General features: G+C 35.2%; 1 protein-coding gene and 2 pseudogenes across 2 annotated transcripts in view; 2 read left to right on the top strand and 1 right to left on the bottom strand.

Moving 5' to 3' along the window:
* The window catches only part of IL1RAPL1 (interleukin 1 receptor accessory protein like 1), a 1,242,120-nt gene that overhangs the window by 530,363 nt on the left and 684,756 nt on the right, over positions 1 to 27,001 (bottom strand). The gene's annotated exons all lie outside the window — the stretch shown is intronic.
* The window catches only part of LOC102894708, a 37,057-nt pseudogene continuing 14,914 nt past the window's right edge, over positions 4,859 to 27,001 (top strand).
* Positions 22,618 to 22,736, top strand: LOC112485498 (annotated as a pseudogene).

Raw genomic sequence — 27,001 nt, 5'->3', positions numbered from 1 at the left:
ACTCTGGTTATAAAGATGCTCAATGAACTTAGAGGAAGTATAGATGAATTCAGTGAGAACTTTAACAAAGAGATAAAAATCATAAAAATGGAAATGGCAATTATAAAAGGGAACCAGTCAGAAATGAAGAACACATTATCTGAGATGAAGAGAATATTAGAGGGAATCAACAGAGTGAATAAAGAGGATCAAATCACTGATATAGAGGATGGGGAAGCCAAGGACACCCGACCAGAATGGAAAGAAAAAAGAAGCCGAGACTAGAATAATAATTTAAAGAGCCTATGGAGCACTATTAAATGTAATAATATCCATGCCATAGGGGTACCTGAAGGAAAATAAGAAGTTGAAGAGCTATTTGAAGAAATAATGATAGAAAACTTTCCTCACCTGGTGAAGGAAAAAGACATACAACCCCAGGAAGCTCAGAAAGTCCCCCAAAAAGAGACCCACATCCTAATTAAAATGCCAAAGGTTAAATACAAAGAAAGAATCTTAAAAGCAGTAAGAGAAAAGCAGCTAGTTACCTAAAAGGGAGCACCCATAAGACTGACAGCTGATTTCTGAAAAGAAACCATGCAGGGCAGAAGGGCTTGGCACAAAATATTTGACGTGATTAAAGCCTAGGATCAACAACCAAGAATACTTTATCCAGCAAAGCTATCATTTAGAGTTGAAGGAGAGATAAAGAGCTTCCCAGACAAGAATAAACTAAAGGAATTTATCAACACGAAGCTAGTATTACAGGAAATGTTGGAGGGACTTCCTTAAGAAGAAAAAAACATATATCAAAAACAGGAATAAAGAATGGTAATAACTACAGTCCTATCATCAAGTACCTCAAATGGAAAAGAATTAATTCCTCCAACCAAAGACAGAGTAGCTGAACGGGTAAGAAAACAAGACTCCTACATGTGCTGCCTATAAGAGACTCGCTTCTGATTAAAAGACGCACACAGACTAAAAGGAAGGGGATGGAAAAAGATATTTCCTTGATGGACTTAGATGGTATTGCTCTGAATGAAATGGGTCAGACAGAGAAAGACAAATATTGCATGATATCACGTACATGTGGAATCTAAAGAACAAATCAACAACAACAACAGAAGTAGAAATAAACTTATAGATACAGAGAATATTTTGAGGGGTGCTAGATGAGAGGGGGGTTGGAGGGGATGGCAAAAAAAGACAAAGGGATTAAGAGGTACAAATGGATAGTTTCAGAATAGACGTGGAGATGTACAGTGTAGCATGAGGAAGATGGATACTAATAAAATAAATATGTAAGGGATGAGGGAGTACTAGATTTAGTGAGGTGACCACTTTGTGAGTTATGTGGATCTCTGATCATTATGCTGTACAACTGTAATTGATATTGTATGCCAACTGTAATTTTTCAAAAAAGAAATCATTGAATTGTATAATGTAAATATGAGCAATTAATTGTGTATTATATTTTAATAAAGCCAGAAAAAAAGATGTTAAAAAATAGTTTAGGAAATAAATATCTAAGCATTTAATCTATGTTATACATAAATTCTTAGAAGTCTTCTATAAGGTAAAAGAAAGTGGTAAACAAGTAATATAGTTATATATTTGCAAATATTACAAATAATTGTTTGAAAATGGCACATTTAATAAATTAAGGTACTTTTGCATTTTCCTATCTATGATAAAAGCCTTTCATTTATATATCTTAGAAAAAAGGAAAAGAAAAAAAGAGCAGAATTAAACTGTGAGTTGATTTAATGGCAGAATTAGACATTTTAGAGAAGTGACTTTTCTATTGTACATGATTTATGCATATTTCACAGTTGGTTTCTTTTCAACACTTTTTATGCAATTTTATTATCAATTCCAGTCAATAGTAATTTTTAGATTTTTCTAACTAGAAAGAAGGGCCATTTATCTGAATAACCTATAATTCACTAAAGGAACATATGGTTTAAATAACAACAATTTAATAACTTTACTTAGTAAAATAGGCCATTTTGAAAATGGTCTAATGATTTATGTTTCTATATAAATATAAACATGCTTAGAATGTGACAATTGTATTAAGAATTCTTGTCAACCACAAAACTTAGGAGTAAAACACTTTATACTTAGATTAGCAGACTATAACACCATAGAATAATATTAGAGATATGATTAAAAGTGTTAAAAACAAAACACAAGTGGGTTTAATTTTTAACCAGATTTGATAAAGCATACAAGAAGAGGAGGTTTTTATGGGCAGCAGAATCTACTAGCAAACTGTGTGATCATGGACAAGTAACTCCTCTTCCCTGAACTTCGGTTATCTGATTACAAAATTATGAAGATATTTAACCTCATAGAGCTGTGAGAAGCAAACCAAATCCTGATGTAAACATATTTTGCAATGGACAATCTGTTATATAATGTTTTATTGCTGTTACTATAGTAATGGTTTAACCCCTTAGATTGTCAAACTCACTACATCTCTTGAATCTTCTCACTTATTCCTGTTTTACATACTCTTTGTTATTCATAATATTTCACCACTGGCTAAATATGGAATTTATATCAAGGTCATCACTTTTTAAAAGCTTAATCTCTTTTTCAGCAGCACCTCATAAAAGAGATAAATCACACAGCTCTTTATATTTAATCTCCTTATCCTGTGAATACAGCCCTCTTCCATTTCTGTTCTGCAGATCCAACTTTTTGTTTTTATAGAAAGGTTCAATATGAATAGAACACCCTTTCTGGAAGCAAAGTCCCACATATCTGAAATTCAGTTAAACTTGTCTTATATTATTGCCAGAAAGAGCTGCAGTTGCTGTGAGGTATAAAGTGGAAGGCATCCCTAGATGTAACAGTGGGGAGAAAAAAAAAAAAAACAAAAAAACACCATGAATGAGGGCTTGTCTGTTATTAACTCTTTTCTTAGTTTTGGATGGGTGAATCACCAAGGGGATTCTAGAACTGGAAAGTAATGTGTTTGACGATGTCCACAAGTATGTACATAGAGCAGATATTTTGAAATTCAGTAGTTTCAGAAGTGTAGGCTATATGAACAACACTTATCCCTAGCCAGAGGGGAAGTGGAATAATCACATAGGAGACATTGTAACAGTCAGCTGTCAAAGTTACTTTCCTGTCAGTACTAAGTTTATTTCTCGTGTTCTCATATGAAACAACTGTTACAAAGAATTGAAAATAACTTTATTGTATACATGATTCCCAGTTACATTATCTGCTTTTTCCTTAAAAGTCCATTATGATAATAGCATGAAAAAAAAAGAGAGAACTCTTACGGAATGGGGGAGTTTAACTCCATTATATTCAGTCTTAGCATGCAGGGTTTTCCCAAATTCATACACATAAAGAATATCATAAATATTAACTGGACATCTTTTCCTTGACTGCTTTCTTAAAGCTATAATTTATGCAGCAGCATTATAATCATTCCCACTCTCAAAATCCTTCTGTTCACTAGTTTATAAAATACAATTCTAATTGACTACCTTGGTGGCTAACTTGCAAAAGCTATTACATTGCTTCTGGCTTCTGGTTTTCTTCTACTAATATGGATTTACTTGGAATCCAAATTATACAAAGTTTTGCTGCATAATTTGACTTTGTACTTACTGATGTCATTATTTACCATTTATTATGTCTATAATGCATAAAGCACATAACATGAATAAGCCATTAGTTTGAACTGTGGCTTTGAGTATGTTAGTTTCTCATTTGTCAAATAAAAATCTACATGACATGAAAGCTTTCATCCTAAAATTCAAAAATAACATTATTGATAATATAATGATATTATACTTACCAGATGTTAGTGAATTATTGAGAGTTTAAACAGAAGTATTCTTTGTGTGCACATGCATGTCCTGTATGTCTACCTGTAATTTACCTTCACTAATAAAAATCTTTCAAGTGATAGTGTAAATTACTCTTCTCACCTTCTCAACACAGGCTCATCCCTTTCTCAACTATGGTCTAAGTTTCCTCACCAATATTTCTCAGAAAATGTTACTAAGGTTATCAATAATCTCCATTTCTAGCCATCTTTTAAGGAAACTCAACTATCACCTCCTTTGGGAATAGTTTTTCTCACTTTCTCTTGTTTAGCACTTCCTCTCCTTTATCACCTTGTCCAAAAATCTATAGATTGGATTCTCTGATTACTTATTTGCCTCTCCAGGGAAATTGTAAACTCCTCCATGGCAAGGCACTTGTCACTGGTCTTACTGTCTCAATCCTATCATATTATCTCCATCATATTTCATTCTCAAAAGTAGCTGTTTGTTGAACATACATACATTTTTATATAAAGGAGAGCACGTCGGACATATTTATATTTGTACTTTTCTATTCTTTGTTCTTCGTTTTACAAAAGTGTGGGAGCGGGTATGATACTGCATCAGTTCGTTGAAACAGTTTTTGGTGTTATCTTGTAAAACTGTATGGACCATACACGGATGCCTAGCCCAAACTGCCAGTACGAAGTGCAGGCCCAGAACAGGAGTGCTGACCACCGGACATCACGGAGAAGATGGACGGTACAGTCTGAAAGCACTACGCAGGCGCACAGTACGCTGTGTGACCTTAGCCCTCCACGTCGACTTCCGGCCTAGCTAAGGGCAACGACGCAAGGCGAGGCCCAGCACGTAGACCGGAGACCAGAGACCGTTGTATAGATACAGGTATTTTCCAAAACTCACAAGAATTTTGTGTAGTGCTTCCTTAGGGGTGGGTTTCCTGGTGTCCATTTCGAAGTAGGGCCGGTGCCTCCACTGTGGGATCGGGGCGTTTTACGTGACTATACCTCGCTATCAAAGACAGGATAGTCGCCCCGTGCATCAACGCACTTCCATTTTCTCTTCTTTTAGGGCCCTTATTTTCTCCCACGATGCAGCGAGCTTTAGAGCAAGCTTTGGATCGTGCGGACTATGTCATTGAAAGCGCCCAACAGAGACCCCCCAAAAGGAAATACTCATCTAGTGGGAGACAAACTCTCTATGAAAAGCTGTATGACATATATGTTGAAGAATGTGGGAAAGAGCCCGAGATTACGGAGGAATTAACGAGCAATGTGAACTTGTTAGAGAAGCTCATTAAGAGAGAGTCATTGCCGTGTTTAGTGGTCAACCTGTACCCAGGAAGGGAGGGCTATTCGCTGATGCTCAAGGGAAAAAATGGATCTTGTTCGGAGCCCATTCGGTTGTCTTATGAAGAAGGAGAATTACTTGAATACATGGATGCAGAAGAATTACCTCCTATTTTGGTGGATATCCTGGAAAGTGCTCCAGTTAACCTTTTTCACTGTGGGTGTGTCATAGCAGAAATACGGGACTATAGGCAGTGCAGTAATACGGAAGGCCCCCGTTACCAGAGCAGGCACATTCTCTTACGTCCAACGATGCAGACGTTAGCTTGTGATGTACAGTCCATAACCAGCGATAACCAGACATGGACCCAGGATGACAAACTTTTGCTCGAGAGCCAACTGATCTTGGCTACAGCCGAACCACTGTGTCTCGACCCCTCTATATCAGTAGCCTGCGCCGAAAACAGGCTGCTCTTTAACAGGCAAAAGATGAACACTCACCCGATGAGAAGGAACTTCAAGCGGTATTCTACAGCCTCCCTGAATCGCGAGCAGGAGCTGCCTCATCATCGTTCACTCTCTCCTGAGCTAAGAGTATGGTCTTCTTGCAAAAGAATCAGAGAAAGTCAAGCAAGTCAGCAGTATGACCTCAAAATTACCAAAGCAAATTGTGTAGATATGTGGAAACGGCGGCCCTGTGAGTTGGCGGTCCCTTCTGAAGTGGATGTGTTCAAATACGCTAAAGGGAAGAGGTCTGTCCAATGTGATGACTCACAACCAACAGTCTGGCCAGACCTCGAGCTAAGAGATGATTCTTTGTATGGATATGAAGCCGGCGATCAGTCCCAGGCAACAAAGCAGATCTTCCTGCAGTCACTTAATGATCCATTTATCTCTGGAAAAAGGCCATGTAAAACATCCAGATGCCTGAGACATATGACTCCCCACCACTCCTCCACAGATGACCATTTGAGTAGTTTCCTGCCTTGGTTAAAGACTGATACTGGAAGGGTCATCAGTTGGTCTGAGAATGTGGCCCAGAAGAACATCAAATGTCCGGTCAAGATAAGCCCCAGTCCCAGTGCCTCAGCCAGTCTGAGCCGACCTCCTGTGGAAGACACAGAACAGCCTCAGGCCATGCCAGGTCAGCCCTCAGCACTGGGGAAGGGAGTCCAGCACGCACATTCAGCCATCAAACTGCCCTTAATCTCAGGAAAGAGTTGCTTGGGCAACAGTCTCCTGCCACAGCGGGCAAGCAGCTTTTGTCGATCTCCATTTCCTGTTCTTGCTTCTAAGCCACCAACAAGTCTCTCCCAGAAATCCTCCTCCTCCATGGAAGTGAACCGAGTTAGCACACTTCCTGCAGCCACCCTGTCCTCTGCCAGCTCATCACTGAGAACCCCAGCCATCCAGGTCAGGTCCAGCCCTGGTGTTAGTGTCATCAAAGTGGTGGGCCCTGTTGGTGTAGCCCAGAGTGTGGTGAGAGGTTCCAACCCCTCTATAGCTGGGACCTCCGCTCCTGCGGGAGTCACGCCCAGCAGCCTGCCCTCAGGAGGCCGGCCACCAAATGCACAGCCTACTGCATCACAGGCTTCTTCTAAAGGGGGTGGTCAGTTGGTTTTAAAACCTGCTTCAAATCTCATGCCTTTAACTCTAGTCCAGCTTCCACCAGGTTCGCTCATTTTGAACACCCAGCAGCAGCCACGGCCTCAATTGCAGCCATTGTCTAAGCCGCAGCTATTGCCTCAGCCACAGCCTCAGCCACAGCCTCAGCCACAGCCTCAGCCACAGAAGCAGCAATGGCTCTATCAGTTAATTCCACAACAACAATTTCAACAACGTACAACTGTTCATCAACAGCCAGTGTCACAGGTTTTAAATGCACAAGTTACGACCAGTCAACCAATGGTCATACCTGCTCAGCAATCTGTTTTAATTAATGTCAATGGAGTAGGAAATTTTCTGCAGCCCCAGGCAACTGTGTTGTCTCAGCTTGGCTCTGCCCAGCTAAGACCTGTGCAAAGCCTTCCCCAGCAGGGCATCCTGCTTTCTCCTGTCTTCCAGCAGCAGCAGCAGCCCCAGCCTCAACCCCAGCAGATACAGTGTAGAATCTTGCAGCAACCCATGGCTGTGGCAACAGTAGCAATCCGAACAACTCAGCCACAGCAGCAGCAGCAGCAGCAGCAGCAGCAGCAGCAGCAGCAGCAGCAGCAGAGGGGCCAGCAGACAGCAAGCAAGTCAAAGGGTAAAATAAATAGAGGCCCACCCACCATTCCCAAATCTTGAGTCTTGCATTACTTTTTTCTCCTTAAAAAACAAAAACATGAGAGCATTGAGTCAAAGGGTTTCTTAGTTTTCACTTCATTTTTGTCTTTAATGTGTCAGTATTTTATATTGCTAGGTATACAAACTATACAGAAGCACAGCCCTATGCTTGTTAAATAAAAACAGGGAATTAATTTAATGGGAAAAAGTGAATGGACTATGACTATAGCCACCATGAGGTCAAAATCCCAGCTTTGCAATTTACTAACCTTAAGCTTATTTCCTAACTTCAGTGAATCTACATTTCCTTATCTGCAAAATAGTAATATGTATTTATTAAGTTTATTATCAAGGTTAATGTAAATAAGATATATTAAATGTTGGAATTTAAAATACATTTAAATTAATTTTTAATTAATAAAATATTAAATACTTGAAAGAAATAAATATACTTAAGCTGAAAATAAACTATAGTAATAATCTTAGTACAAATAGTAGTTTTGTTACATTACATAGAAGTCAGCCTTAGAATCAATGGCAAATATGCCATGGAAAATTTTTTTTTGTAGTAATAAATTGTTATTTATTTATTTATTTGAACAAGGAAATTTATTTCTTTAAAAAATACACTAGTCTTTTAAAAATAAGTAAGGAAATTATTTAGATATAGATAGATAGATAGATAGATAGATAGATAGATAGATAGATATAGATATAGATATAGATATAGATATAGATATAGATATATAGATATAGATATAGATATAGATAGATATAGATATAGATACACATTTAGATTTAGATTTAGATCGATAAAGATATATAGATTTGAATCCTCTATTAATAAACAGTAACCCTTTTACTCTATCTAGATGCTCCGCATGGTGAATTCTGTCTCATAAAACTGGATGCATTAGGCACTGGTAATTCATTCTTCAGTAATTGAGAGATGATTTGGATATATGACTCAATATCATTTGCCTGACAATATTCTTCAAATACATTATTCATGTGGTGCTTATTATTTTGCAAACACTTCATAATATACAAATGCACCTGCTGTCTGCCATTCATCTTGCCTTTCTATTCTGTCTCAATTATTTTGTCCCCATCAGATAGGATAATAATCACAAGAGAGAAAAGGGACACGTCTCTTGACTTATAATGGACAAGTGCATGAAAAATGATAAGTTTAGATGAGCTGATGAAACAAATTACAACAGGGAATTATAGGAAAAAGAATGAATAATTGTTATATGGAAATATCTTTAAATATATCTGCTAATTAAAAATGATTTCTGTAGCTTCTAAACAATATAGTTTAGGATAATATTGACTAGATCAAACCTCCCACACCAAAAAAACTTGAGTAAATTCATACATGTGGTTAATACTTTTAAAATATTTTATATGTAAATGTAAAGATTTATATCACTCAGAAATGTCACCGTCCTGGTTTTCTAGAATTGAATATTGCTTGAAAAGAATGAGCTATTGAAAACATCGGAAAAATAATTTTGTTAAATATTTATTTTTGTTGACTTTATTTCATTGTAATGGTATTTTCTATTTGAGACATCCCCTGGAATGACTGGTAAACACCTTTCACTTAACATGTCTAAAATAGCATGACATTCATTGTTTTCCCAAGGCTATCAGAACCTTTACTGTTTGGTATTAGAATAATTCACAAAGTAATGGGATTAATTACCAAGTAATTTAAAATAATTTAAAAAACAGAAAATCTCTGTGCACCCTTATCATCCCTAACTACTTCTACTTCTACTTGTGGACTTTGAGGAATTCTCAGAGAAATTCTCAGACTTCCTTTCTTTGATTGATTAGTTATTTTATTCTTAATGGCCTGTCCCATTCCCATTTAGAGTCAGAAAGCAAACAAAGTGAAATAAAATTCTACCTTGGTGAATTATCTTGTATCAAAAATTCAAGTTCCACAGTACTACTTCCCCCATCCCTATAGTACTCATAATCCCTTCAGTATTCCTATTTAGCACACAAAACAGGCTGAAATAATCCAAAGGCATGCCAATCACTCATTTTAGTTTCATTTTTTCCCTATTTTATAAGCATCTCTTCATTCTTTTTTATTAATGTATAGTTAAAAGACAATACAATATTCTGTTAGTTTCGGGTGTACAGCATAGTGATTCAACATTTATATCCCTTATGATGTGATCACCACAAGAAGTCCAGTAACCATCTGTCACCATACAAAGTTACTGATAATATTGACTGTTTTCCCTATGCTGTACATCACATCCCTGTGACATTTTATTTTTACACCTGGAGGTTTGTGCCTCTTATTCCCTTTAACCCTTTTCACCTATTTTCCCACGCCACTCTCCCCTGTGGCAGCCATCCATTTGTTCTCTGTATATGAGCCTGCTTCTGTTTTATTTGTTCGTTTGTTTTTGTAACAGTAGGACCACCATCCAATTTAAGGTAATAGTATACAAAAGTTGGAGGTAGAATGAGTCTTGACTCTAGCAAATGGGTTTATGATACAGTATTCCCATCTGTGACATTTCTGACATGTCATACTACTTTGTCTTATATCCTTCCCTGCATCTGCATACTCTGCGGAATTAAGTTAAAACTATTTAGTGTGGCAAGAAGACCTTTTTTCATCTGGATTTGGCCTGTCACTCCTTCCCATCTCCTAGCACTTCTCCATTCACATCTAGGCTCTGGCAGTACTTAACTATTGATGCCTCTTGTGTGCCATGCTCTTCCTCACTTCCAAGTGTTGGTGGAGACCCTCAACCAGGAACTCCTTTCTATTCTCTGCTCATCAGTTAATGCTCAGCCTAAGCCCCACCCCTCTGGAGTCTGAGTCTCTTTCCATATTATCCTGTATTACAATACATTTCAAACTATTTCACAGGGTTATTTGCAGATCAAATATGATAGCAAATATAAAGAAAAACAACAGTTGAAAATGTACATCAATATAAGTACACTTTTCAGAATTTTTGTTTATTTTTTCAAACATAGATTGTATAACTTTGCATGCATTTATAGGATATTAGTATTTCTACTGGAATGATTAAAATTTTATTATATACATGTAATTATATTTATGTATATAAATTATAAATACATGTAATGTAGATTTGTGTTCTCTAAGTTTTTGTGTTGAATATCACAATTATCTTTTAAAAACATCAAAAGAGTATTAATGAGAATTATTATTGTAAAAATAGGTTATATGAAATAATTTTACTTTTATCAGTATTTGAATATAATTTCTTTTTAGGCAGAGAAACAAATAATTATTTTATTTTAAGTTATTCTAATTTAAATAAATAATGAATAAAATAATACTTGTATGTAAGAAACAAGAAATTTAAATACAGCTATTTTGTCTTCTTGGCTTTGGATCAAGAAAATATTCCTGAAGTTAAGATTCAGGTATAGGTCGTCCTGATGAGCTGTTAACAGAAAAGTTTTCTCCTGCGAAATTCCAAGGCCAAACTGAAGAACAAGATACTCTTTTTTATTTCAAGTTACTCAATTTCTAGTGAATGTATATTTCTTAAAAGTTTTGAATTCTTGGCATATACTTAATTCATGCAAATAAAACTATGTTCTCCTGTCTCTGTTTACCTGTTATTGCATCATGTGATAATGGCTTGATGGAGTCTTATTAGATTGAGGTGCTGTGTTTGGGATGACAGAACTTAAAAACTTGTGATGGGAAAATGGTGAGTTATTTAATGAGCAGGGTTTCAGTTATCAAGATGAAAAAATTCTAGTGATTTGTTGCACAACGATGTGAACATACCTAACGTTACTGAACTATACAGTTAAAAAGAAGGTGGTAAAAATTTTATGTTATTTTTTTTTTGTCACAGCTAAAAAATTAAAGCAACAACAATAAAACAGATGTGGCATATAAAACACTTCATTTTCAGGGGCCTTAGGGGAACCTTAGCCACTTATGTGCTCATAGCACAGTGGTTCGGAGCCCAACCCTCTGAAGCCAGACTCTAATTTCCAAACCTGGCTCTGCCACTTACTAGTAGTGGGACCATAAGCAAGTCACTTAACTTCTCTGTGTCTCAATTTTTTCATCTGCAGGATGGATATATTTAATAAGACTTTTCACATAGTTGTTACAAGGATTAAAGAAGATAATATTTGTAAGCTGTTTAAACATTCCATAAAATAAATTCTCCAGAATAACTGAAATGGAGGGGCTATTCTCACCAAATTTAAAGGATATGTTTTAGATGATCTAACAATAGATCTGCAAACATGAAATCACTCTGGTGAGCAACAGGGACCACCTGGAAGTGCTGCTAATTCTCCAATGCAATGCATCAGCATTGATTTTTTTTTAAATGATGGGGCATTGGTTTCCTGAGGCTTTGAACACAGCAAACAAATGGTGCTTTCTAATATAAGCCCCATACCCAACATGCCAACATGACACCCCCTGAATTGCAAATTAAATTGCCTCACATGACTCACTCCACATAGCTCACTTCAGTGTAGGTGGCTGTTGGATTTTATATATTTAACGACACGATGATTCTCCCTGGCAGAGGGAGAAGGCCAGTGAGCCAGCACAGTGTTTCAGAGTTGAAGAGAGCCTGTGGATACAGTTGTAGGCACCAATCAAAACCATCGGTCCTCAACCACTCACCTTAAATGTTTAACAGCAACTAAAAAGGGGTTGCCGTACCTTGCATTCATTCATTCATTCCCAAATATTTATCGAGCACCTATTACAGGACAGACTATATCAAAGCCCTAAAGACAAAGCAGTAAATGAGAGATAATATTTTTAAAAGCTTACAGTCTAGTACATTAAGAACAAATAAATATTAACAAAGTAGAGAAAACTCTAGCTTGGCTTTCAAATCAAATTATATTTATCAAGCACAATTCACGCATTAACCTTTTTATTTTGTATATTTCAAGACTATGGCATTCAATGATAATTTTAAGAAACACTGCAATTTAGGATTTAAAATGAAAATAGCAACAGACCTCCAGATGTAGTGTTGACATAATATCACTTTTTTATCACTTGCCCTCATTTCAGCTTAATAAGCTCTCTTGGCTCTCATCTTTCAATGTTTAATCCAAAGCAATTAAACTGATATGCAAATGCAATTTCCATTGCTTTAAGAGTAACACTTAACACACAATTTCATTATAATATGCAACTAGAATGTTTGTAAAATGATCGGTTCAATTTATTTTTAAAATAGTGCTTTCCTTGCAACGTATGCTTATAAAATCTCCATGCACACAAATTTTATTTGATAAATGCCACATATATATTTGTCTTATATACTGAACACAAAGTCAATACCATGTGATATTCCTATTTAAAAGCCTACTATTCCTTTGTTCAGTCTCTATAGAAATATTTTAGTTAATAAATTATATTGGCAAAAAGTACAAGATAAACAGAAAATAACAAAGTGTGTGTATGTGAGTGTGTGTGTGCGTGTGTCAGGTAATCTGTGTTTTAGGATTTAGTTCTAAGTAGGAAATCAGAAGGTTATAGTGGAAATGTCAGATATACTTTATGAGAATAGACTCAATTAGTTAAGCTTGTATGGTAGGTTAGTTGTATTAATGGTATCAGTTCTTCAGTTCTACCCATATCCATACCCTTTGACATGTAATCCCCTCTCTGAATTTGATTTGCTTAGGCCAATGGGATGCTAGAAGTCATAAAACAGTGGCTAAATCAATACTTACACATCTCTTTCTCTTTTGTTGTTCTATTGCCATTGACATGAGAACATGCCTGAGCTAGCCTCTGGAGGATGAAAGTCTCAAAGAGCTAGATTCTAGCCTCCACACCCCAGTTATTTCATCTGAGGCCCTCCTAAATCAGTCAACAAGTAGTTGACTTCTAGAGAGGAGGTCAGTTGTATTTGCTAGGTTTAGGAGACAGTACAATTTCTCATCTCTGAGAGTTATTTTTTAATCTAATCAGTTGGGAAAACACATTGTATAGGATGGTACATATCACTGTCTTAAGATTTAATAGATTTTCTATTAACCATTATAGACATATATTCAATAACACCCTTAAACAATAAGAGGTTTTAGAAAGATACTCTATTAAGGAGAAAGATGTATCAGAATTTGAGCATTTCTTCGGAAAGAAAATTATTCTCAATTAAAAGCTTTGGTCTGGTAGCTAAAGAACCATTTGATGGGTAAATTGATATTAACAAAAATCTATATTAATCTCACACATTCACACAATAAATATTTATTGAGGAAGTACTATGTGCTAGTCATTGTCCAAAGTTCTAGGATATAAAATGGATAAGCTTTTGAATCTTTATTTAAGTGTTTTACTTGGTAAACTCAAACAAAAAAAATCCTTAATTCGACCAAATACTATAAACACAATGATATAAAATTTGGCATTACAAAATGTGTTTTGTCAGCAGTAAGTTAAAAATATTAAATTAAAAAAAAACAAATATAAAAGAATGAAGTCTGTGAGCTAAAATTAATCTGGATTTAATTTTATTTAAATTTTGACTCCTATAATTATTTCCTGACTAATCTCCTTTATCTGTGACCCAAGGCTTACATGGCTAAAAACCATCTAAGTGAATCTAAAAACTTGCAGTTTTAGCATGATCCCAAGACACACAGTTGACCATTTTACAAAACCCTGAATTGTGGAAACTCTTATCTCCTGTTGGGAATGTTCAGGGATTTAGAGTCTAGGAAAGGTGAAGTAGATGGGTTCAAATCCAAGCTCCACCATTTACTAGTTGCCTGACCTAGGTCAGCTATTTAAATTCTTTAACTTATTACTATGTGTTTGTGTGTGTACACACACACACACACACACACACACACACATATAATTCCAGAGTTGTATTACACTGCATATGGTTTTTATTATTGGAATTATCAATAGCTCGCAGATATGTTTTTTTCCTCTGATTCTGTGGCTCCATACCAAATTTTCTTACCTATACTGAGAATCTAAAATGCAAAAAGGCCAAAAGAATTTCAGCCAATTAGCATAACGGTTTACCTCACACACATTCCTTTTTATTTTGAAAATTACACCTGAATTTGCAAATTAGATTGTTTTAACACCCAAAAAGAAAGAAATAATTATTATTTGGGGTTATAGCTTTATGCCACAAATATTTCCTGCCTGTAATCAATGGAGCACATCAAAAAGAAAAGCATCTTTAAAAAGTATAGCTGGCAAGGCTAAGTAAATTGTTAGGATACAGATGACCATTTAGAATTATATAGTCTACTTGTTACATTCTTTCTAGAACTCTTTACATGCTGTTCCCACCCCATGGGTTCTTCTCATGTCTTCAGATATAAGACATATATATCTTGTATATTATATATATTATTATATATATAATAGTACTTAATTACATGTATATAATGTATATAATTATATGTATATAATTAAATACAATTATTATTGATTAATGATGGTTTTCTAAATCCCAAGCTCTGCACAATCAATAAAGTTATCATCATCATCATTATCACTTATCTTTCAAAGAAGTGTGGCACTAGTCTTAATCTGGCTTAAATTCATACTAGCCTAATAAAATGAGTTGGGAAGTCCCCCCCCTCTTTATTTCTAAAACTTATAATAAAACATTAGTTTTCTTTTCTTGAAAAAAAAAAGAGTATGGCACTGTAGAAAAATTAATAGATTATCACTTAGAAACACTGAGGTTGAGCGCCATCTGTATCAGTGTACTGGTTGCTTTGGCAAGTCTTTGCACTCCAGAGCCTCTTCGTCCTAGTACGTAAAAAGTAAGTAACATTATCTGACCTAACTCACTGGTTTAGTACGAGGATTACAGCTAAAATGCACATGAAAGTAAATAAATGTGTAAGACTTTCAAAAACAATAAAGTTATGTTACTAATTTTCTATGAGTCTCAATTTCACCTGTAAAATAGCAATAATTTCTACCTCATAGGATTTTCTGAGGATTCAATGAGAAAATATATGCAAAACACTATAATGCCAGAGACAGAGGAGTAGCTCAATAAATGATTGATCTAAGCAATTTCAAACATTTAAAAAAACTTAGAAATTTAGAAAAAAAGAATTATTTATATACATTATGTATACATTTTTTCACATATTATAATCCATAATAAAATCAAATCGTATACCCTCTTTCATTTCTGGTACATCAAACCGTTCCAAGTGAGAAAGAAAAGCAGGGAAAGAATCTAATGTGAAAATAACACAGTAAGATTCATGCTTTCTCTGATTCTCCCTATTATCTTCAGATGAAAAAAAATTATAAAGTATCAGATGTCTTATTATTATCTTTCCACACCTCTATTGTTTCTGAGTATTGGTATGATGAGTAAATGTACCAAGAACATCCTTTTGAGGTCAAAAGATCCTTTGTTATAGTCCATATCTGATCTTTAGTTCTAAGAGAAGATTATGAACCAGTCTTGATTTATGTAGTCCATAGTCAAATGTTCATTTATTGACTTTAAAAAAATATATATCTGAATACAAGATAGAATTCCCCAAGATTAACACAGGTTCCTGTGCCTCTAGTTCTCGATCATTCCTTCCTGTCTTACCTCTAATCAGCTTATATCTCATAACCCCTTCCTGCTTTGGTTAATCATTTCAATGTTCTCTTTCTAACCATGAGTTTCTCACTACATCTTTTTATTTTATCCAATCTGCCAAGTCCTCACTTTTTCTCCAAAGTCATGCATTCATTCTTAAATCACACAGTCAAATCATCCAGAGGTTTTCTTAAAGATTATTTTCTGTAAAATCCCTTTCACATTAATGAAAACAACTATTTCAAGGTGTTTGAGGTTGATATACATTGTCTGAAGGAAAAAAAAAAAAAGTTGAAATGGAGATTAGAAATAAAGCTGCCAGTAGCAAGAAAGTAAGGTCAGAGAATGAGAATTATGTCCAAGAAATCTGAAATGTTAAACAGAAAATGTGGTTGAGAAAATTCTTATATAAGAAACAGTGAGGAAGTTGGAATTCTAGTAATATCGCAAGATAAGTTATTTGGACCAAGCCTCCCAATGAAAATAAGTAAAACAACTTGATTTTTTCCCCAAAATCAAATAGTTCACAAGATTCCTAGGCCAAAATCTAAGTAAAACCAGATTCAAAGAGTAAAGCAGCCCACTGAAGACAGTTTCCTGAGAGCATTTACTGGACCTAATAATCCCAGTTGTCATAACCTAGGTTTAATGGAGGCATAGATCCAGTAAATCTAAGGGTTACATCCACAAGAAAATGATGAAACATAACTAGACTTGAACCCTCCCTAACCCTTACACGTCCTTAAGGCAGATTTACAGCACAACTTAGAAAGTCTCAAAAAACCTCAAGCTATGAATTTCATTTAATTGACAGTGATCCCAGAGTGATCATACCTTAGGTACCTGCCACAACAAATGGAAATCCTTTCTAGAAGATCTCCCCTTCACCCTAGGGCTCACGGAATTCCCCAAAATAATATTTCAAGCAAAATGATCAGGTTAAAAAAATGAAAACAAAAACAAAAACGAATCACAAAAGGATAAGGTGCCTTGAGAAAGAATCATGAGAAAGAACAGAGAACAGCTCTCTCTCTACTCTCTATAGTGAAACTATAGAAATTAGCTTTATCAATCAGCGACTTTAAAACAAAGAAATAAAAGACAAGCATAAAGCATATAAATATTTTTAAATCACAAAAATTACCTAATTTGAAATAGATAATTCTTAGAACTTCCAGAAAAGAAAAAAATATATATATATATAATAAAATTAAAAACATGAGGAACAGGTTTAATACCACATTAAATATAGCTGTTGAGAGCACAGAAATAAAGCATACAGAAGTGAGGAAGTGGGCAGTCAATGAAAGAGGGGAGTGCCCGCAGTCTCCCCTAAACCCTTCTTTACTCAGGGTGAGCCATGACAAATGGGAATATTCTTTATAAATAGGGATGTATCTTGAGGGTCACAGATAATAGTAAGTTAGCTTTGGTAAGAGCACAAATGTAATGACACCAAGGCCACAGATCTCTAGATTGCATTACTGGCCTTGATTATCCTTAAAACGAATGTTTTGCTGCCTATATAATGGAGAGGAAGAAAATCCACTTTTAGAATAAAAGCAGAATGTTCACCATATATGTTAGAGGTTTCTTCTCAAGAATTTAATTATACAATTCTTTTCAATATGGAATTTAATGCAAAAAGCAAAAAAAAAAGCTATATTTTTATACTGTAACTAGACTTTCAGAGAAAAATAACAACCGAGCACTAATTATGCACCAAACAAGGTACTAAATGTTTTATGTAAATCTTCTCAACCCTCAGCAATATCCTAAAAAGAACTCATTAATAATCTCTTTGACACTTAAGGAGATAGATTAAGAGAGGAGAAATAAACTGTAAATAATATAACAGGATTCGAACTCAGGTCTGCTGAGCCCAAGCTCTTAACACCAAAAATAGTGTTATTTTATATAAATAAATTCAGATTAAAACAGCAGTGTCATCTAATTAAAAAAAAAAAAAAACAAAAAACGCTTTTTATATCTATATTACTTCAATGAAATTCCCCTCAAATTCCTTCCCAGACCTTTGACAATTTATTCTCAAACTGGAAGAACACTGCTAGGGTAAAGGACTCTATCCAAAACATAAGTTTGTCAGCGCCGAGCTGATCGAGCAGGGAAGGTTTCAGTGGTGAGACGCCTAGTTGGAAGAATGCACGAGGGGCTGACATAAGAATGAAACGGCAAGCACCAACTTTATTGTGGGGAGCGTGCTTCTATTTCGGGGAACACTCTTCTGCTTCTGCTCTTCTGCTCACCACAGGACTGCATGGGCCCCACACACATCAGAGTACAACAGAGGCATTCAGCCACGCATGCGTGATACAATAAGCTGAATAATGTTTACATATTTTAGGCACAGGTGCCCTAGTACACTGATGTAACATTCTAAATTCAGGGTCCTATTCCCAGCCGCAAGCCTAGATCACAGCCAGACCTGGGTCCAGCCAGGCCTGGGACTCACAAAGTTGTTTACCATTCTACATTGTGAACGATATCTTAAATGGGTATATAGAAGGCAAGTTGATAAATTCGCTCAATTAGGATCTAAAAAATGATGCAGGTTGGTGTGATGGTCAACTATAACAAGGCAAACTAACATCAGCAAAGGAAAGAGCCTCCACATGTTTACACAGCCAGCTACACATTAACAGACATCAGTGGCAGCATGCTGACCATGAGCCAGCTGGGGGATGTATTCAAACTGATTTTAGCTATAATTTTAAGTAAGAATATTTATACCAAGGGTGGGGCTAAGCTTGTCCTTTTCCATGCTAGTTAGACCCAAAGATGGTGATGTTAACTGGAAATGATGTCATATGAACCACTGTAAGAACTAGAGATATTTAGCTAATAAAAGAATACAGGAACATAACAAGGAGAGAGAGGTGACTGAGTTAGATGTGGTCCCAGGCATCTGTCCATAGGGAGACTCCAATGATTCCTGTCAAGGATTCTTAAATTCAATTTTGCATGTTAGATTTATTGAGCTTAGAACCCATTCAAGTTTTAGTCTGTATTTTCTATGCATTTATTTATATCTCAGAAAACTCTAGCAAGGATCACAGCCAGAGAAAGCATAAAGATATTATACTGTCTCTGAGCACCATTTATACTCCCTGCATTACTGGAAGAGTTGGCTAACCAGAGACATTATAGCTTTCTTAAAATATCAGAAGAGCTTTTCTAAGAACTGCAATTGCTCTAGGGTAGGGTTCCAAGATATAGATCTTGGATCAAAAGAAAGGAACTTTGGAGAGCTCAGAATAAAGACATTTCTAACTGAATGGTGCAAACAGAAATGCCTGCCTTATGGCAGAACTCAAAGTTCAAATATAAGATTGACAATCATTTGGCAGCTATGGGGAAACGGCACGTTAAGATGAGTTCATAGGACTAAACGAGCTACAAAGGCTCCCTCCCCCAAATCCCAAATCTTTTTCTCTTTACTCTCTGCAGAACTTGCACCCTCATTTTCATATACTTGTTTGAAACAGTCATCCTCAAATTTCTTCTAGCGTCTTAAATCCATTCAGTTAAAGACTAGAATATATCATCTGCCCAATTTCCTGTTTCTATTCTGATACCACATTATCCTAGTCATCCAAGCAGGAAACCAGTCATTATGGGCCCCTCCCTTTCCTCCTCAATCAGTTGCTAAATCATGTGGATTCTGCTTTACACAATATCTCTCACACCCACCCCCTCCTTTCCAGTTCTTTCCCACAATCCTAGTCAAAGCCTTCACTATTTCTCACTTAGGCCATTTGGTAATGAGCTGTTAACTATTATCCCTCCCTCTGATCTCACCTCTGTTCTATTTATCTAATATATGACAGCCGAATCAATTTTTTCTCAAAAGTACGCTGGATGACACATCTCCCTCTTCAAAATTCATTACCTCCTACAGAATTAAGTACAACCCACTCACAATGGGATATGATCTAAAAGCTACATTGAACTTTTCCATTTTCTCTCACTGTGATCATAGGTGCAAGGACCTCTATTTCTGCTAAAGCTTTTGATTTGACATCCTTGGATTTTTCTATCTCTTGATCTTATGTAACATTAATCCTTTGCCTGGAGTGCCCCTAATTTTCACCTTTGTAGTCAAAACTCATTTCAAACATTACCTACTCTAAGACATCTTTATATGTGTAATTACTCTCATTTATAATCTTTTATAGCCCTTTGTTTATGTTTTCTTTAGGCCACAATTTAATCTACTTTGCATTATAAATACTAGCATACTCAGAAGAATTCACCCCATTACACTTCAAAAGCCTTCAGCAAAAGGACTGTCTGTTATTCATCATTGATGCTCTGTAGCACCTGGCACAGTGTTAAGTGTTCAGTAAGTAATTATGATAGAACAATTAATACTGCCATTGATTTTAAGTTGGCATCTCATAAAAATCTGACAAGTAAGTATATAATCCATATACAATCATCACTGCCACTGGACAAACCTGTCAAGGTGTTATTTTCTCCTGGAAATCAACAGTGAGTGTATAATATACCCCAAAGAAAGTAATTCCCGAAATCCATCAGCTCTCTGGGTCAAGCAGATTTATCACATTTGAAAATCAACTGTCTGCTTAAAACTCCCTTCCTTGTGGACATCTTTTTGGGGGAGCTTTATTTAACAAGTACAAATATATATATATATATATAATGCTCACTGAGCTCAGGCATTGTTCTAACTTATAAAACTCATTTAATTTTATCATGTAGTTTGATATATAAGGTTCAATTCAGGGATGATGCTAAACATATCTTTTATGATGCCTGCTTAACTACATACCATTTTAAGTGACATTTTCCCATCGAGAGCACAGACTCAAGCTCAGCTGAAGACAACCAAGCATCCTCCCAATTCCTACCCCTCTATTCCCGCCCACCCCCAACACACACACACACACACACACACACACCCTCCCTACAATGAGGACAAGTGAGTTGGAACAGTGGTAAGCACTGCAGAGGGCAGAACAACAGCTCCTTAAAGATTTCCACATCTTAATCTCCAGAATCTGTGAAGATATTACCTTACATGGCAAAAGGGACATTGTTGATGTGATTACATTAAGGATCATGAGAAGGAAAGACTAGCCAGGATTATAAAGGTGTGCCCTATCTATCACAAGGGTATAAGGTAAAGAGGTAGGTGCTACATTAATACTGACTATACCTGGGTAAGGGTCTTGACACCAGTACAGAAGAGAGAAGAAATGGTTCTGTTCTTCTTTGGAGACCTTTTGAGGTTTAAATCAAAGAACTAGCCATAATAAACATGAAGGAATATATTTTCATGATAACCCAAATAGCCAGAAAGTAACTTTTTATTTTAGAGGTAATATTAAAGAATGCAGAGAAAAGAAATATAAAACTCTTGCTAATTACCCAAGTAATTGAGTTAATAACATTTCATAATTGTTTGACTTTAACATGATTTAATAATTTAAAGAAACTGTCATATATATGCATATGCACATATTCATATATACATTAAATTCTACTATATGCATTCACAAAATAAATCCTAGGTAGATTATACATTAAAATACTTTAAAAAAATCTAGAAATGTACCAGAGTTTAGATTCTGATCCGAGATAAGGAAGGCTGGAAGACTTTCTAAAATAACACACAGCATGGGGGAAAATGAGAAAAGATTGATATATGTATGTAACTTGTAAAATTTAAAAAAATTAATAATCTAAGTTAAAAAAAGATAACACTCAAATATCCTCAATGTATAAAATCTACAAAGGATTAAAAAGAACAAGTTACAAAGTATCTATGAATCAATGAGAAAATAAAATAAATCAATATAAAATAGTCAAAGGCTATGGATAGACATTTCAAAGAGCAGAAAGATAAAATAGCCAATAAGTGTATGAAAACTTGAACTCACTAGAAATCAGAGAAATGCATATTAAAATAACACATTGATAGCATTTTCTCTTTTCAGTGCTTCTAAAAGATAGGAGTCCTTATAAACTTATATTCTGCTAGTAGGAAAATAAATTGGCACCGACATTTGGAGGGCAATTTCGCAGTATCTGTTAAAATTAACGACGCCTGTACCCTATGACTATCAGTTCCACTTCTTACTATCTATCTCAGAGAAATACTTGTTTATGTGCACAATGAGGCATAATCATGGATTATAACTGAAGCTTTGTTTGTAATGTTGTAACATTTGAACAATCCGAAATATCTACTAATAGGAAAATGGTTTAATAACATTTTTGTATAGTCTAACTATGGCATATTCTTCATCAATTAAAAAGAATGAGGTAAGCCTATAAGTGCTGACATAGGGAAACCTTCAAGATGTATGAAAATGATCTGCAAAATAATTTACATTTTAGTAAAAATGTATGTGATTGTTTGTACTCTAGTCTTAAAACATGGTTACCGCTGCAGAAGTTAAAGAGTAGAGAGTACTGGCTAAGGAAAACTAAGAAGTTCTGTGTATATTTTATTTTTTATTATTTTTAATAGGAATGAATTTGTGTGTTTTACTTGTCTAATTAAAAACGCATAAATATTAAAAATACTATTTTAAGAAAGGGAAATGAATCAAGGCAAATGTCTATGTATAATGAATAGCTAGATGAATAAATAGATACATGGGGCTTTTAAAATGTTCCTTTCCTGTCTATGGCCATGCTACCCTGAACGAGCCAGATCCAGTCTGATCTCAGAAGCTAAGCAGGGTCAGGCCTGGTTAGTACTTGGATGGGAGGTCATCTAGGAAGACCAGGTACTGTAGGCGTAAAACAAAAAAATAAGGGACTGTAAGCTGACAAGTTCCTTGCAATCTGTGAGGTCAACCAAGGGTTGCCTCGACTAAAAGAAATAAAATAAAATAAAAAAATAAAAATAAAATTTCCCTTTCCTGTGAACATAAAATATTTCATGTTTATAATGATAAAACTTGATTAGGCAGAAGCAAATATGGACTTCAGTGTGGAAAAAAAGCCACTGAAAATAATTAATTTTATTGTTTTTAAATTTCAAAGATATATATTCTTCTCTTCCTATTTATTCTTATTAATTTTCATTAAATTACATTTCTAGTTGAAATGACATGACCAAGTCAACCACAAAAGAATAAGTGAAATCCCAGATCAGTGAAACTTTTTGAGCGGATTTACAACTTGCATTTGGAACAACAGAAAATAATGCATGTTACTAAATAATGAAAATAGAGTTATAAAAATGAAACATTTTCATATGCATGGCAAAGCTTTCAAAATACCTTCATGCAAAGCGTGCTAATAAATGTGAAATTTCATACTGTACTCGGCATCCTGTTCATTTGCATTAACCTACTTTTGAAGTGTCCCTAATGCAGAATTTTCTCCCTTGTTCTCCTACCTACACCTGTGTGTGTGTGTGTGTGTGTGTGTGTGTGTGTTGTGTGTGTGTGTGTGTGTGTGTGTGTGTGACTAATGTGGGGCAAGAATGAAAACTTAATTAAAAAAGAGTTTCTCACTGATGTTCGTTGGGAAAGTTTAGTGCTTAATTCAATGAATATTATACACACAGACACATATACATATATGGGTTTTCTGATGTAAAACAGTACAAATCAATTTTTCCTCATAGAGTATCATGAGGTTGGCTTTCTCCTCCTGAAATTCATTGTGGAATGTTTTCCACCATACCTCTTTCAGAAAATGGTATTTCAAACTTTCAAGAAATTAGGCATTTAATAAAATCAATTAGGTATTTCATTTCTTGAGTTTCTACTATGTGCTTAGTTCTATGGCATAATAGTAAGCACAAATATAGAATGTAGTCTCAGTTTTCTGCAGGTTCTTTGGAAGCAAACGAAAATATTTACCTTAGTCCCAAGGAAAGGAGGATGCTTGGGCTAAAACAAAAAAGAGGGAACCAGTTGATTCATACCACTTATCTGTCCCTATCCTATTTACTCATAGGCTCACCGGAAAAAATATAGAAAATAAATAGAAGAAAGCGAAAATTACATAAAATTCTACCATGGGAGAAGACCATTATGAATAATTTGGCTATTTATTTTCTGTATTTTTCCAATGAGTTTATACTTTCTTTTAACAGAGGAAAAAAAGTTAAAGCTGTTTTTATTTTTAATGATAAATATAGGAGAGAAATCAACAAGTATATTATTTTGATTACTCAATTAATTAACACTTGTTGGCAGACAGTTTAAGAATTGTCATCTCCAGCAGGCACTGATGAGAGAGACCTCCTAAAGTAATGATGCCGAGCTGTCTAAGGGAGGTTTTCAGTATTAATCTGTTTGAAATTCTATTCCAGAAAATAAAAGGACTTCATTCTGTGTTAATTTTAAGACCTGTGACCCAGTTATGGTACCTTATTATCCTGTTTCTTTGACACTGTACAGTCAGTCCACTTGCTTTGTGCTTCTTTTAATGATGTTTACTTGAACTTAAAGAGAAATGTATTATTACCATCATTATTTTAAGCTGCATGTTAGCATAATTAGACAATTCAGGTGATACTAGCCTATATTCTAACTCATGTTTACAATTTAAAAACTGATGTATAATTAGAAAATAGACCAAATTAGCCTTCATACTGTGATGTGTGTCTGCCTTTTTCCACATCTGCCTCTGCTACCATCCATCCTTTGTTGTGACTAAGGAAGGTGAAGGCAAAGCTGCCCAACTGCATTACTAATGGCCAGATGCAAATGTACTTGAGTGATTCATCCTCAAAAAAAGTTCTGTTCTTGACCTCTCCATTTTATTCTGTGTTCTTGCTTTCCATAGTTTCAGTTACTCATGTTCAACCATGATCTGAAAATATTAAATGGAAAATTCCAGAAATAAACAATTCATCAGTTTTAAATTTTATGCCATTCTGAGTAGTGTGATGATTTATCACACTGTCCAGCTCTGTCCCACCTGGAATGTGAACCATCCCTTTGTGCAGTGTATCCCCGCTGTAAACACTACTCACCCATGAGTCATTTAGTAACTGTCGTGGTTATCAGATCGACTGTTCAGTATCTCAGTGCTTGTGTCCAGGTAACACTTATTTAATAATGGCTCCAAAGTGCAAGAGTAGTGAGGCTGGCAATTCAAATATACCAAAGAGAATCCATAAAGTTTATATATGTATAGGGAAAAAAATAGTATATAGGGTTCAACACTACCCGCAAGTTCAGGCATCCACTGGGGCTCTTGGACCTTGAAAAAATCTGACACTATTGCTTTATGTTTAGAGATATACTTATTATTTACTTGTTTTCCCTACTGGAATCTAAGATTAATCAGGGAAAAAGCCATATTTTTAAAGTTCACTATTTAATCTCTGATGCCTAGCTAAGTCCAGAAACATAGCAGGTTCTCAATAAATGCGTTTAAATGAATGACTTATTCTGGTCCTCAAGTTTAAGCTTCTATCACTTTCCTGTATTAGAAAGTTTAACCTGAAGCCACTATAAAAAAAAAAAAATCATAGCAATCAGGTGCAACAGTACACATATTTCCATTTCCTTTAAAAAGATTTTTGAGCTTCTTTTCACTCCTAAAATTTTTCTCAATGCATTCACTGTTTTCATTTGAATATTAGCATATTCCATGTTCCAGTCCCCTCATTTGTCCTCCACTTCATTAATTTATCTTATTCATATAATTAAAAATTTTCTTCCTACCAAAATAACATTTTCTCCCATCACTCCAACTAAACTTTGCTTCTCAGAACCACCCCTGTATTGTTATATTGATATTTTTAAGTGTATTAGTTGCTCATTTCCCTTTCACATGAAAGAAGTCCAGATTACAGATATGGTATGCCAGCTCCTTCCAGCTTTTTATTCTATTATCCTTATGTTATATTCCTTAGACCTAGAGCTCTCACCATAGTAACTGTTTCAGGAAGAAAGATGGGAAAAGGCTAAGAGTTAAATGGGTGCTTTCCCCCTGAACCAGTTCCTTGTAAGGAAATTGTCTGAAAACCCTATCCAGGAATTCTGAGAACTCACTGAGTGAAACCAGTGAGGAGAGAAGAGGAATGTAGTTTTCGTTTAAGCTGGGCACACTGCTATCCCAACTAAAATGAGGTTTATGACATAAAAAGAAATGAAGTACTGATAAATGCTAAAGCGTGAATGAACCTCGAAAACATCATGCTGAGTGAAAGAAGACAGACGCAAAATGTCACATAGCGTATGAATCAATTTATATTAAATATCAAGAAATGGTAACTCTATAGAGACAGAAATCAGATTAGCAGTTGTTGGGAGCTGGGGAGAGGGTAAATGGGGATCAATAGCTTAACAGGTATGGCCGAGGCTTCCTTTTGGAAATGTCTGAAATGGTTTGGCACTAGCTAGAGGTGGTGGTTGCACGAAATTGTTAATGTGCTAAATGACGCTGAATTTTTCATTTTAAAATGGTTAATTTTATGTTATGTGAATTTCACCTCAATAAACTTTTTTAAAAGTAGGTTTTCATTGGTAAGGAAGAAGGTAACAAAGAATATTATGTGGGCAACCAGTAGACTCTGCTATTGCATCTATTTTTGTTTGGCAATTATTTATTTAGCACCTACTATGTGAAGGATAGCGGATAAAATTACAGTACTGAAAGTGATTGACAAGTTTCTGGCCTTATAAGGGGCCCATAAATATGTGATGAGAGAAACATTAACAAATCTCAATTGAAGACATCCTACAAATTATCTGATCAATAGAAAGTCTTCAAAACTGTCGAGGTCCTCAAAAACAAGAAAAAGCTGATAAACTGTCACAACCAAGAAGAGCCTAAGATATGATAGTTAAATGTAATGTGGTATCCTGAATGGAATTTTGGAAGAAGAAAAGGACATTAAGGGAAAACTTAGGACATCTGAATGAAGTATTGACTTCAGTTAATAATAATATATCGGTATTGGCTTATTGTGACAAATACACCACAGTATAAATAGTTAATAATAGGGGAAACTGGATGTAGGGTACACAGGAACTCTCTGAACTAACTTTGTAATAATTCTGCATATCTAAAACACTTATAAAATAATTATTTT

The sequence above is a fragment of the Pteropus alecto genome, unplaced genomic scaffold (assembly GCF_000325575.1).
Source record: "Pteropus alecto unplaced genomic scaffold, ASM32557v1 scaffold301, whole genome shotgun sequence".
NCBI lineage: Eukaryota > Metazoa > Chordata > Mammalia > Chiroptera > Pteropodidae > Pteropus > Pteropus alecto.
The sequence above is the reverse complement of the archived record's forward strand: the minus strand, read 5'-3'. Positions and strand labels throughout refer to the sequence as shown.